The sequence below is a fragment of the Mus musculus genome, chromosome X, assembly GCF_000001635.26.
Source record: "Mus musculus strain C57BL/6J chromosome X, GRCm38.p6 C57BL/6J".
Classification (NCBI taxonomy): Eukaryota; Metazoa; Chordata; class Mammalia; order Rodentia; family Muridae; genus Mus; species Mus musculus.
Window position 1 is genome coordinate 104,803,350 of NC_000086.7, and position 12,197 is coordinate 104,815,546.

Genomic DNA, 12,197 nt, shown 5'->3' on the forward strand with positions numbered 1-12,197 from the left:
AACTGAACAAAGAATTCTCACCTGAGGAATACCGAATGGCAGAGAAGCACCTGAAAAAATGTTCAACATCCTTAATCATCAGGGAAATGCAAATCAAAACAACCCTGAGATTCCACCTCACACCAGTGAGAATGGCTAAGATCAAAAATTCAGGTGACAGCAGATGCTGGCGAGAATGTGGAGAAAGAGGAACACTCCTCCATTGTTGGTGGGATTGCAGGCTTGTACAACCACTCTGGAAATCAGTCTGGCGGTTCCTCAGAAAATTGGACATAGTACTACCGGAGGATCCAGCAATACCTCTCCTGGGCATATATCCAGAAGAAGCCCCAACTGGTAAGAAGGACACATGCTCCACTATGTTCATAGCAGCCTTATTTATAATAGCCAGAAACTGGAAAGAACCCAGATGCCCCTCAACAGAGGAATGGATACAGAAAATGTGGTACATCTACACAATGGAGTACTACTCAGCTATTAAAAAGAATGAATTTATGAAATTCCTAGCCAAATGGATGGACCTGGAGAGCATCATCCTGAGTGAGGTAACACAATCACAAAGGAACTCACACAATATGTACTCACTGATAAGTGGATACTAGCCCAAAACCTAGGATACCCACGATATAAGATACAATTTCCTAAACACATGAAACTCAAGAAAAATGAAGACTGAAGTGTGGACACTATGCCCCTCCTTAGAAGTGGGAACAAAACACCCATGGAAGGAGTTACAGAAACAAAGTTTGGAGCTGAGATGAAAGGATGGACCATGTAGAGACTGCCATATCCAGGGATCCACCCCATAATCAGCATCCAAACGCTGACACCATTGCATATACTAGCAAGATTTTATCGAAAGGACCCAGATGTAGCTGTCTCTTGTGAGACTATGCCGGGGCCCAGCAAACACAGAAGTGGATGCTCACAGTCAGCTAATGGATGGATCACAGGGCTCCCAATGGAGGAGCTAGAGAAAGTACCCAAGGAGCTAAAGGGATCTTCAACCCTATAGGTGGAACAACACTATGAACTAACCAGTACCCCTGAGCTCTTGACTCTAGCTGCATATGTATCAAAAGATGGCCTAGTCGGCCATCACTGGAAAGAGAGGCCCATTGGACACGCAGACTTTGTGTGCCCCGGTACAGGGGAACGCCAGGGCCAAAGGGGGGGAGTGGGTGGGTAGGGGAGTGGGGGTGGGTGGGTAAGGGGGACTTTTGGTATAGCATTGGAAATGTAAATGAGCTAAATACCTAATAAAAAATGGAAAAAAAAAAGAAAGAAAGAAAGAAAGAAAATGTGCAGAAAAGGATAGATAGAACTTTTAGAGACCACATTCAGCGGATAAGCACTGTCTCCCTGGTTGAGGGATGGTGCCACCCACTCATCTCAAAGTTTTTAACTCAGAAATGTTCCTGTCCAAAGGAAAGACAGACAATAAATGGAGCAGAGACTGAAGGAAGAGCCATTCGGGACCAACCAACCCTGGGGATCGATCCTGTCTGAAAACACCAAATATACTCTGTTTCTGTTGCTAAGAGGTGCTTACTGACAAGAACCTGGTGTAGCTGTTCCCTGGGAGGTTCTGCTAGCACCTGACCAATGCAGATGAGGATGCATACAGCATATGAGCTCTGGTGCATCGGGGAGTAGGGGAGCTGGCAGAAGAACTGGAGGAGCAAAGGGGGATTGTAACATCATAAGAAGAACAATGTTGTAGAGACTGCCTTATCCAGGGATCCACCCCATAATCAGCATCCAAACGCTGACACCATTGCATACCCTAGCAAGATTTTATCGAAAGGACCCAGATGTAGCTGTCTCTTGTGAGACTATGCCGGGACCTAGCAAACACAGAAGTGGATGCTCACAGTCAGCTAATGGATGGATCACAGGGCTCCCAATGGAGGAGCTAGAGAAAGTACCCAAGGAGATAAAGGGATCTGCAACCCTATAGGTGGACCAACATTATGAACTAACCAGTACCCCGGAGCTCTTGACTCTAGCTGCATATGTATCAAAAGATGGCCTAGTCGGCCATCACTGGAAAGAGAGGCCCATTGGACACGCAAACTTTATATGCCCCAGTACAGGGGAACGCCAGGGCCAAAAAAAGGGAGTGGGTGGGTAGGGGAGTGGGGGTGGGTGGGTATGGGGGACTTTTGATATAGCATTGGGAATGTAAATGAGCTAAATACCTAATAAAAAATGGGAAAAAAAAAGAAGAACAATGTTGGCTGGCCTGACCACCCAGTGCTCCTAGGGACTAAACCACCAACCAAAGAACACACATGGAGGGACCAGCTGCATATGTAGCAGAAGATGGCCTTTTCTGACATAAATGAGAGGGAAGCCTCTTGTTCTTGTTGAGGTTTAATGTCCTAGAATTAGGGAATTCTGTAGTGGTGGGGTGGGGCTGTATGAATGGGTAGGGGAGCACCCTCAGAGAGAAAGGGAAGTGGGGAGAGGGCAGATGGGATGGAGGGTTGTAAAGGAGTAACTGAGAAGGGGAATATCATTTGAGATGTAAACAAATTGAATGATTAATAAAAATCATTAATTATAAAAAAGAAAAAATACGCCCACCTGGGAGGGCTTTGCAGAGCACCTGGGGGAGCCATCTTGGTCCCCAGATCCCTCAGAGACTAGTCTGCGCAGGTGAGAGTGCGGACTACAGAAGCTAACAGATTCAGGGACAGGCAGAAGCCACACAGCTTCTGGGGCAGACACTGTTTCAGGCTCCAGACATTTGGGCACCTTCCCTGCCAGAGGAGAAGAGTCCACCCCACCTGGGAGGACTTTGCCAGAGCACCTGGGGAGCCATCTCTGGTCCAGGATCTCCCAGAGACTAGACTGTGTAGGAGAGAGTGCTGACTACAGAAGCTACACAGCAGAAACCAAGACCACTCACCATCATCAAAACACAGCACTCCCAACTCACCCAGTCCTGGGCACCCCAACACACCCGAAAACCTAGACCTGGATTTAAAAGCATAACTCATGATGATGGTAGAGGACATCAAAAAGGGCATTAATAACTCACTTAAAGAAATACAGGAGAACACTGCTAAAGAGTTACAAGTCCTTAAAGAAATACAGGAAAACACAACCAAACAGGTAGAAGTCCTTAAGAAAAACAGGAAAACACAACCAAACAGGTGATGGAATTGAACAAAACGAAACAAGACCTAAAAAGGAAAGTAGACACAATAAAGAAAACCCAAAGTGAGGCAACACTGGAGATAGAAACCCTAGGAAAAAATCTGGAACCATAGATGCGAGCATCAGCAACAGAATACAAGAGATGGAAGAGAGAATCTCAGGTGCAGAAGATTCCATAGAGAACATCAGCACAACAATCAAAGAAAATGGAAAATGCAAATAGATCCTAACTCAAAACATCCAGGAAATCTAGGACAAAAGGAGAAGACCAAACCTACAGATAATAGGAGTAGATGAGAATGAAGATTTTCAACTTAAAGGGCCAGCAAATATCTTTAACAAAATTATAGAAGAAAACTTCCCAAACCTAAAGAATGACATGCCCATGAACATACAAGAAGCCTACAGAACTCCAAATAGACTGGACCAGAAAAGAAATTCCTCCCGACACATAATAATCAGAAAAACAAATGCATTAAATTAAAATGGAATATTAAGAGCAGTAAGGGGAAAGGTCAAGTAACATATAAAGGCAGGCCTATTAAAATTACACCAGACTTTTCATCAGAGACTATGAAAGCCAGAAGAGCCTGGACAGATGTTATACAGACACTAAGAGAACACAAATGCCAGCCCAGGCTACTATACCCAGCCAAACTTCCAATTACCATAGATGGAGAAACCAAAGTATTCCATGACAAAACCAAATTCACACAATATCTTTCCATGAATCCAGCCCGTCAAAGGAAAATAAAAGAACAAAAAACACTACAAGGATGAAAACTATGCCCTAGAAAAAGCAAGAAAGTAATCCTTCAACAAATCTTAAAGAAGACAGCCACAAGAACAGAATGCCAACTCTCACAACAAAAATAATAGGAAGCAACAATTACTTTTCTTTAATATCTCTTAGTATCAATGGACTCAATTCCCCAATAAAAAGACATAGACTAACAGTCTGGCTACACAAACAGGACCCAACATTTTGCTGCTTACAGGAAACCCATCTCAGGGAAAAAGACAGACACTACCTCAGAGTGAAAGGCTGGAAAACAATTTTCCAAGAAAATGGTCTGAAGAAACAAGCTGGAATAGCCATTTTAATATCGAATAAAATCGACTTCCAACCCAAAGTTATGAAAAAAGACACGGAGGAGCACTTCATACTAATCAAAGGTAAAATCTTCCAAGAAGAACTCTTAATTCTGAATATCTATGCTCCAAATGCAAAGGCAGCCACATTCATTAAAGAAACTTTAGTAAATCTCAAAGCACACATTGCATCTCACACAGTAATAGTGGGAGACTTCAACACACCACTTTCATCAATGGACAGATCATGGAAACAGAAACTAAACAGGGACACAGTGAATGTAACAGAATTTATGAAACTAATGGATTTAACAAATATCTGCAGAACATTTGATCCTAGAACAAAAGGATATACCTTTTTCTCAGCACCTCATGGTACCTTCTCCAAAATTGACCACATAATTGGTCACAAAACAGGCCTCAACAGATACAAAAATATTGAAATTGTCCCATGCATCCTATCAGATCACCATGGACTAAGGCTGATCTTCAATAACAACATAAATAATAGAAAGCCAACATTCACGTAGAAACTGAACAACACTCTACTCAGTGATACCTTGGTCAAGGAAGGAATAAAGAAAGAAATTGAAGACTTTTTAGAGTTTAATGAAAATGAATTCACAACATACCCAAACTTAGGGGACACAATGAAAGCATTTCTAAGAGGAAATCTCATAGCTCTGAGTGCCTCCAAAAAGAAACTAGAGAGAGCACACACTAGCAGATTGACAACACACCTAAAACCTCTAGAACAAAAAGGAAGCAAATTCACCCAAGAGGAGTAGACAGCAGGAAACAATCAAACTCAGGGGCGAAATCAATCAAGTGGAAACAAGAAGAACTATTCAAAGAATCAACCAAAAGAGGAGCTGGTTCTTTGTGAAAATCAACAAGATAGATAAATTCTTAGCCAGACTCCCTAGAGGGCACAGGGAAAGCATCCTAATTAACAAAATCAGAAATGAAAAGGGAGACTTAACAACAGATACTGAAGAAATACAAAACACCATCAGATCCTTCTACAAAATGCTATACTCAACAAAACTGTAGAGCCTGGATGAAATGAACAAATTTCTGGACAGATACCAGGTACCAAAGTTAAATCAGGATCTGGTTAATGATCTAAACAGTCCTATATCCCTTAAAGAAATAGAAGCAGTCATTAATAGTCTCCCAACCAATAAAAGCCCAGGACCAGATGGGTTTAATGCAGAGTTCTATCAGACCTTCAAATAAGATCTAATTCCAGTTCTTCTCAAACTATTCCTAAAATAGAAGCAGAAGGTGTTGCGTCCAACTCATCCAGCAAGAAAAAAAATGCAACCACCGGTTCTTCTTAAAGCAGTTTACTCAGGTAGCTTCTCTCTTCAAATCCCCTGGGCCTCGGGGTACAAGCGTTTTTATCAACTCAAGCCACAACCACGACTCAACCAATCACCTAGGTCACATACCTCACCAGGCAGGCCTGCTCAGCCAATCAGGGATTAAGGGCGAGCCAACCACCAAATATGGGCTTGTTTACTGCCTGGCACAGATTTTAGTCTGGGCTGGCCAGGGAGTCCGGAATGGCTTTCCACAATTCCCCCTCTTATATTCTTTTGAAGCAAGCTCCATGGGTGAAGATAGAGGTCTGGTCCCCAGTGTGCAGAAATAGGGGCTATGTACAGGATTGACTCTTAGGCTCACAGGTTTTTACTCAGAGCAACCCTGACCTGCTCCCGTGCCGTTTTTCCTGGGGGAAAGAAACTAGGACACTCAACCCTCATGTAATCAGACATACCCCCCAGAGATTGTTAAACAGCTTCCAGACTAACCTCTGTGCAGTGCTTAGACTTACAACCCTACTTTCACTACCCTCTTACTTTCACTTTCTCCTCTGCAGAGCCGGAGAGCCTTATTGTCTCTTACCAAGAGCCTTATTGTCTCTTACCGAGAGCCTTATTGTCTCTTTACTGAGAGCCTTATTGTTTCTTTACCGAGAGCCTTATTGTCTCTTTACTGAGAGCCTTATTGTCTCTTTACCAAGAGCCTTATTGTCTCTTTACTGGGAGCCTTATTGTCTCTTTACCGAGAGCCGAATTGTCTCTTTACTGAGAGCCTTATTGTCTCTTTACCGAGAGCCTAATCCCAACCCTGGGATGGTGAGCTACTTACCGTACTCATCCTGTCAACAGACCCTGACTGCAGAAAGTTCTGAACCTCTTCAGTGGGGGAGTCGGGTCCCGGATTTCGGCACCGTTGAGTCCAACTCGACCAGCGAGAAAAAAATGCAACCACCGGTTCTTCTTAAAGCAGTTTACTCAGGCAGCTTCTCTCTTCAAATCCTCTGAGCCTCGGGGTACAAGCGTTTTTATCCACTCAAGCCACAACCACGCCTCAACCAATCAGCACAGGTCACATACCTCACCAGGCAGGCCTGCTCAGCCAATCAGGGATTAAGGGAGAGCCATCCACCACATATGGGCTTGTTTACTGCCTAGCACAGATTTCTGTCCGGGCTGGCCAGGGAGTCCGGAATGGCTTCCCACAAGAAGGTACTCTACACAATTCATTTTCGAAGCCACAATTTCTCTAATACCTAAACCACAGAAAGACCAAACAAAGATAGAGAACTTCAGACCAATTTCCCTTATGAATATCGATGCAAAAATACTCAATAAAATTCTCGTTCATTGATTCCAAGAATACATCAAAACAATCATCCATCTTGACCAAGTAGGTTTCATTCCAGGGATGCAGGGATGATTTAATATATGAAAATCCATCAACATAATCCACTATATAAACAAACTCAAAGACAAAAACCACACTATCATTTCGTTAGATGCAGAGAGAGCATTTGACAAAATCCAACACCCATTCATGATAAAAGACTTGGAAAGATCAGGAATTCAAGGCCCATACCTAAACATGATAAAAACAATCTACAGGAAACTAGTAACCAACATCAAAGTAAATGGCGAGAAGCTGGAAGCAATCCCACTAAAATCAGGGACTAGACAAGGCTGCTCACTTTCTCCCTACCTATTGAACATAGTCCTAGCCAGAGCAATTAGACAACAAAAGGAGATCAAGGGGATACAAATTGGAAAGGAAGAAATCAAAATATCACTTTTTGCAGATGATATGACCCTAAAAATTCTACCACATAACTCCTAAACCTGATAAACAGCTTCAATGAAGTAGCTGGATATAAAATTAACTCAAACAAGTCAATGGCCTGTCTCTACACAAAGGATAAACAGGCTGAGAATGAAATTAGGGAAACCACACCCTTCACAATAGTCACAAAAAATATAAAATACCTTGGTGTGACCCTAACTAAGGAAATGAAATATCTGTATGATAAGAACTTCAAGTCTCTGGAGAAAGAAATTAAAGAAGATCTCAGAAGATGGAAAGGTCTCCCATGATCATGGATTGGCAGGATCAATATAGTAAAAATGGCTATCTTGCCAAAAGCAATCTACAGATTCAATGCAATCCCCATCAAAATTCCAACTCAATTCTTCAACGAATTAGAAAGGGCAATCTGCAAATTCATCTGGAATAACAAAAAACCGAGGATAGCAAAAACTCTTCTCAAGGATAAAAGAACCTCTGGTGGAATCACCATGCCTGACCTAAAGCTGTACTACAGAGCAATTGTGATAAAAACTGTATGGTACTGGTATAGTTACAGATAAGTAGACCAATGGAATAGAATTGAAGACCCAGAAATGAACCCACACACCTATGGTCACTTGATCTTTGACAAGGGAGCTAAAACCATCCAGTGGAAAAAGACAGCATTTTCAACAATTGGTGCTGGCACAACTGGCGGTTATCATGTAGAACAATGCTAATTGATTCATTCCTATCTCCTTGTACTAAGGTCAAATCTAAGTGGATCAAGGAACTCCACATAAAACCAGAGACACTGAAACTTATATAGGAGAAAGTGGGGAAAAGACTCAAGGATATGGGCACAGGGGAAAAATTCCTGAATAGAACAGCATTGGCTTGTGCTGTAAGATCGTGAATCAACAAATGGGACTTCATAAAATTACAAAGCTTCTATAAGGCAAAAGACACTGTCAATAAGACAAAAAGGCCACCAACAGATTGGGAAAGGATCTTTACCAATCCTAAATCAGATAGGGGACTAATATCCAATATATATAAAGAACTCAAGAAGGTGGACTCCAGAAAAATCAAATAACCCCATTAAAAAATGGGGCTCAGAGCTGAACAAAGAATTCTCACCTGAGGAATACCGAATGGCTGAGAAGCACCTGAAAAAAAATGTTCAGCATCCTTAATTATCAGGGAAATGCAAATCAAAACAACCCTGAGAGTCCACCTCACACCAGTCAGAATGGCTAAGATCAAAAATTCAGGTGACACCAGATGCTGGCGAGGATGTGGAGAAAGAGGAACACTCCTTCATTGTTGGTGGGATTGCAAGCTTGTACAACCACTCTGGAAATCAGTCTGGCGGTTTCTCAGAAAATTGGACATGGTACTACCGGAGGATCCCGCAGTACCTCTCCTAGGCATATATCCAGAAGATGTTCCAACTGGTAAGAAGGACACATCCTCTGCTATGTTCACAGCAGCCTTATTTATAATAGCCAGAAGCTAGAACGAACCCAGATGTCCCTCAACAGAGGAATGGATACAGAAAATGTGGTACATTTACAAAATGGAGTACTACTCAGCTATTAAAAAGAATGAATTTATGAAATTCCTAGGTAAATGGATGGACCTGGAGGGCATTATCCTGAGTGAGGTAACCCAATCACAAAAGAACTCACATGATATGTACTCACTGATAAGTGGATATTAGAACAGAAACTTAGAATACACAAGATACAAGATACAATTTGCAAAACACATGAAACTCAAGAAGAACGAAGACCAAAATGTGGACACTTTGCCCCTTCTTAGAATTGGGAACAAAACACCCATGGAAGGAGTTACAGAGACAAAGTTTGGAGCTGTGACGAAAGAATGGACCATCTAGAGACTGCCATACTTGTGGATCCATCCCATAATCAGCCTCCAAACACTGACACCATTGCATACACCAGGAAGATTTTGCTGAAAGGACCCTGTTATAGCTGTCTCTTGTGAGGCTATGCCGGGGCCTGGCAAACACAGAAGTCCATGCTCACAGTCAGCTATAGGATGGAACACAGGGCCCCCAATGGAGAAGCTAGAGAAGTACCCTAGGAGCTAAAGGGGTCTGCAACCCTATAGGTGAAACAACAATATGAACTAACCAGTACCCCTGGAGCTCATGTCTCTAGCTGCATATGTAGCAGAAGATGGCCTATTCGGGCATCACTGGGAAGAGAGGCCCATTCCTCTTGGAAACTTTATATGCCTCAGTATGGGGGAACGCCAGAGCCAAGAATTGGGAGTGGGTGGGTAGGGGATTGGGGGGAGGGTCTTGGGGACTTTTGGAATAGCATTTGAAATGTAAATGAAGAAAATACCTAATGAAAAAAAGGGGAAAAAAAGAAGAAAAAAAAGAAAAAATACAACTTCTTTGCCATAGTATAACAGGACATTTTTTTTTATTCTCCATATTCTGCTTCATTCCCTAAGGTTATAACTTTTACTTTACTATTGGTAGTATACTGATTATTACATGTATATTCCATAACTTGAGATAAAATTACATTTCTAAAATTGTATGGAAATGTCCTAAATATTTGTTAAACCTATTAATCTTAATGAGCTATGTCATGGAATGTGTTTTGTCAGTAGTTTTATATGGAACCCTATTAAATTGAATGTGCTTTTAATTTCCAAGGTGTGAACATTTTCTGGACTGTTACATGGTTTTATATGAATGCAAAATATGACCTGCTTACTTTTTTCATTTTTATATTCATTAAAATTTTGTGGCCTATGTTACTTGGATATTTTCAAAAAGCAAGATTTCTGTTGCAGAGCAGTATTCCATGAGCAAATGCCATTGGAAACCAATACCAGAGAGAAAGGAGAAGAGAAAGGGAGTTTATTGCAAAACTTAACTGTAAAGGAGAGCTGATAAAGGTTGATTCCCCCACCCCCCAGAGACACATTGCCCATTGTCTCTGTGCATATGCAGATGCCTCTCCAACAGCAATCCTTTGTAGCTGTGCCTGTGTACCTCATAAAATCGCTTTTCCTGGCTTTCTACATAGTGCTCTATCATTGCCCTCTATTGCAGGATGCAGCAAGAGTTTCCCTAACAAACAGATCCGAGCTTCCTACAGAGACAGGCCTGGGTCATGAGCCCTACTCCTACACACATCCTCTCAGTAATGATGTGCACGCACACCCTGTGACCTCACAGCAGATGCTGCTTTCAACTGCAATTTCCTGGTAGATGTAGAGATGGAAAATGGAATTGCAGTTCTTCTAGGTGACAGAGGAGGGGCTTGCGTTCTCTCACCAAGCTCTCCCCTTGTCTGGGAGTGATCTTTGGACACTCTGTGGAGCACAAGGCCACCTCATTCTTGCAGCTGATGGAGCACACACCTGTGGATGTGTGGGACAGAACCCTCCATGAAATCCCAGAAGTCAGTAGGGTGTCAGAAGTAAAACATGTGTTGGCATTGTCCTCCATAGAAGAATGACGGGCAGTTGAAGGCTCTAGGGAGAGGGGCAGACTGCTATAGACATCGGGCTGGCTCAGAGACCTGATTCAGACATTTGAGTTTGGATTTTAAAGGACTTGTGGAGTGGGGAGCATTCTTCAAATGCCCACATGCAAATAAGTGTGGTGACAGTCTGACATAGAGCTGAGCAGTGTCTTCCCTTGTGTAAATTAAGGGGACATGATGTCCTGTTACTGGTCATGGAAGTTGCACCCATGTGACAGGACCCAACTGAGTGATTCTTTTCAGGAAGTGAAGACTGCAGCTATTCAGCTGTGCTCAGGGGGAGGGCATCATCAGTCAGTGCTCTAGGTGACAGGCAAGCAAACCCACAAATAGGGTGTCAGCTAATACCTTGGTATTCACCAGAGAGTAACTCTTGGCAACTGTGTGAGATATGACTGTATATAAGCAATAGCTTCTCACTGGGTAAACAGGACTGTAATGCCGCCCACACCCTCTTCATGTTTGTGAGTGTATAGCATTTGTGTGTATGTGTGTGTGTGTGTATGAGTGTGTGACTATGTGTGTTTGAGTGCGAGTGTGTGTATGGGTGTGTGTGTGTGTGTGTGTGTGTGTGTGTGTGTTTGACCTCCAGTGTCTCCCTCAGTCACCTCCCCCGTTATTGTGTGAGAGAGGGTCACTCATTGATCCTTGAGCTTTCTGGTCTAGTGAGACAGCTGACCAGCAAGCCCCAGGGATCATTCTGACCCTGCTTTCCCAGTACAGGGCTCAAACATGCATTCCCCAAGGCTAGCTTTTATTTGGGTGTTAGAGACTGAATTCAGGTGCCCAATATTGTGTAGCAAGCACTTTACCAACTGAGCCATGTCTCAAGACCCTGTCTGGCATTTATTAAAGCAATATGGCAGAGGTGGGCAGGGTTCAATCTTCTGTCTCCTGTCTTCTCTTTGTCCTCCCTTCCCCTTCTCTCCTCTCTCCCTTCATTTCCACTTTCGCTTTTGCTTTTTGCTCTCTCTCCAGCCCCAAATCTCCTCCATGTTCCACTTAAGATTCTGCTCTGCTATTTCCCTGCTCCAGATACCCATGCTTGGCCTGGCAAAGGGAGGCTTCCTGAACCATGTCTCCTCTTTCCTTACATTTCCTTGGTCCACCAGGAAAGTCTCCTCACTCTGACCCAGCTTGCCCGGGTCCAGCAACTCTGAAAAGTCAAAGGCCAGTATTAAAGTAACCCTGTAGTCTCCTCTGCCCTTTCTACATATAAGCCAGTATATTCCAGTGTCCCTCTAGTTTCTTATCACTGTTGGTTTTGACTCATTCTATGATGCTTTAGAACACAGCAAG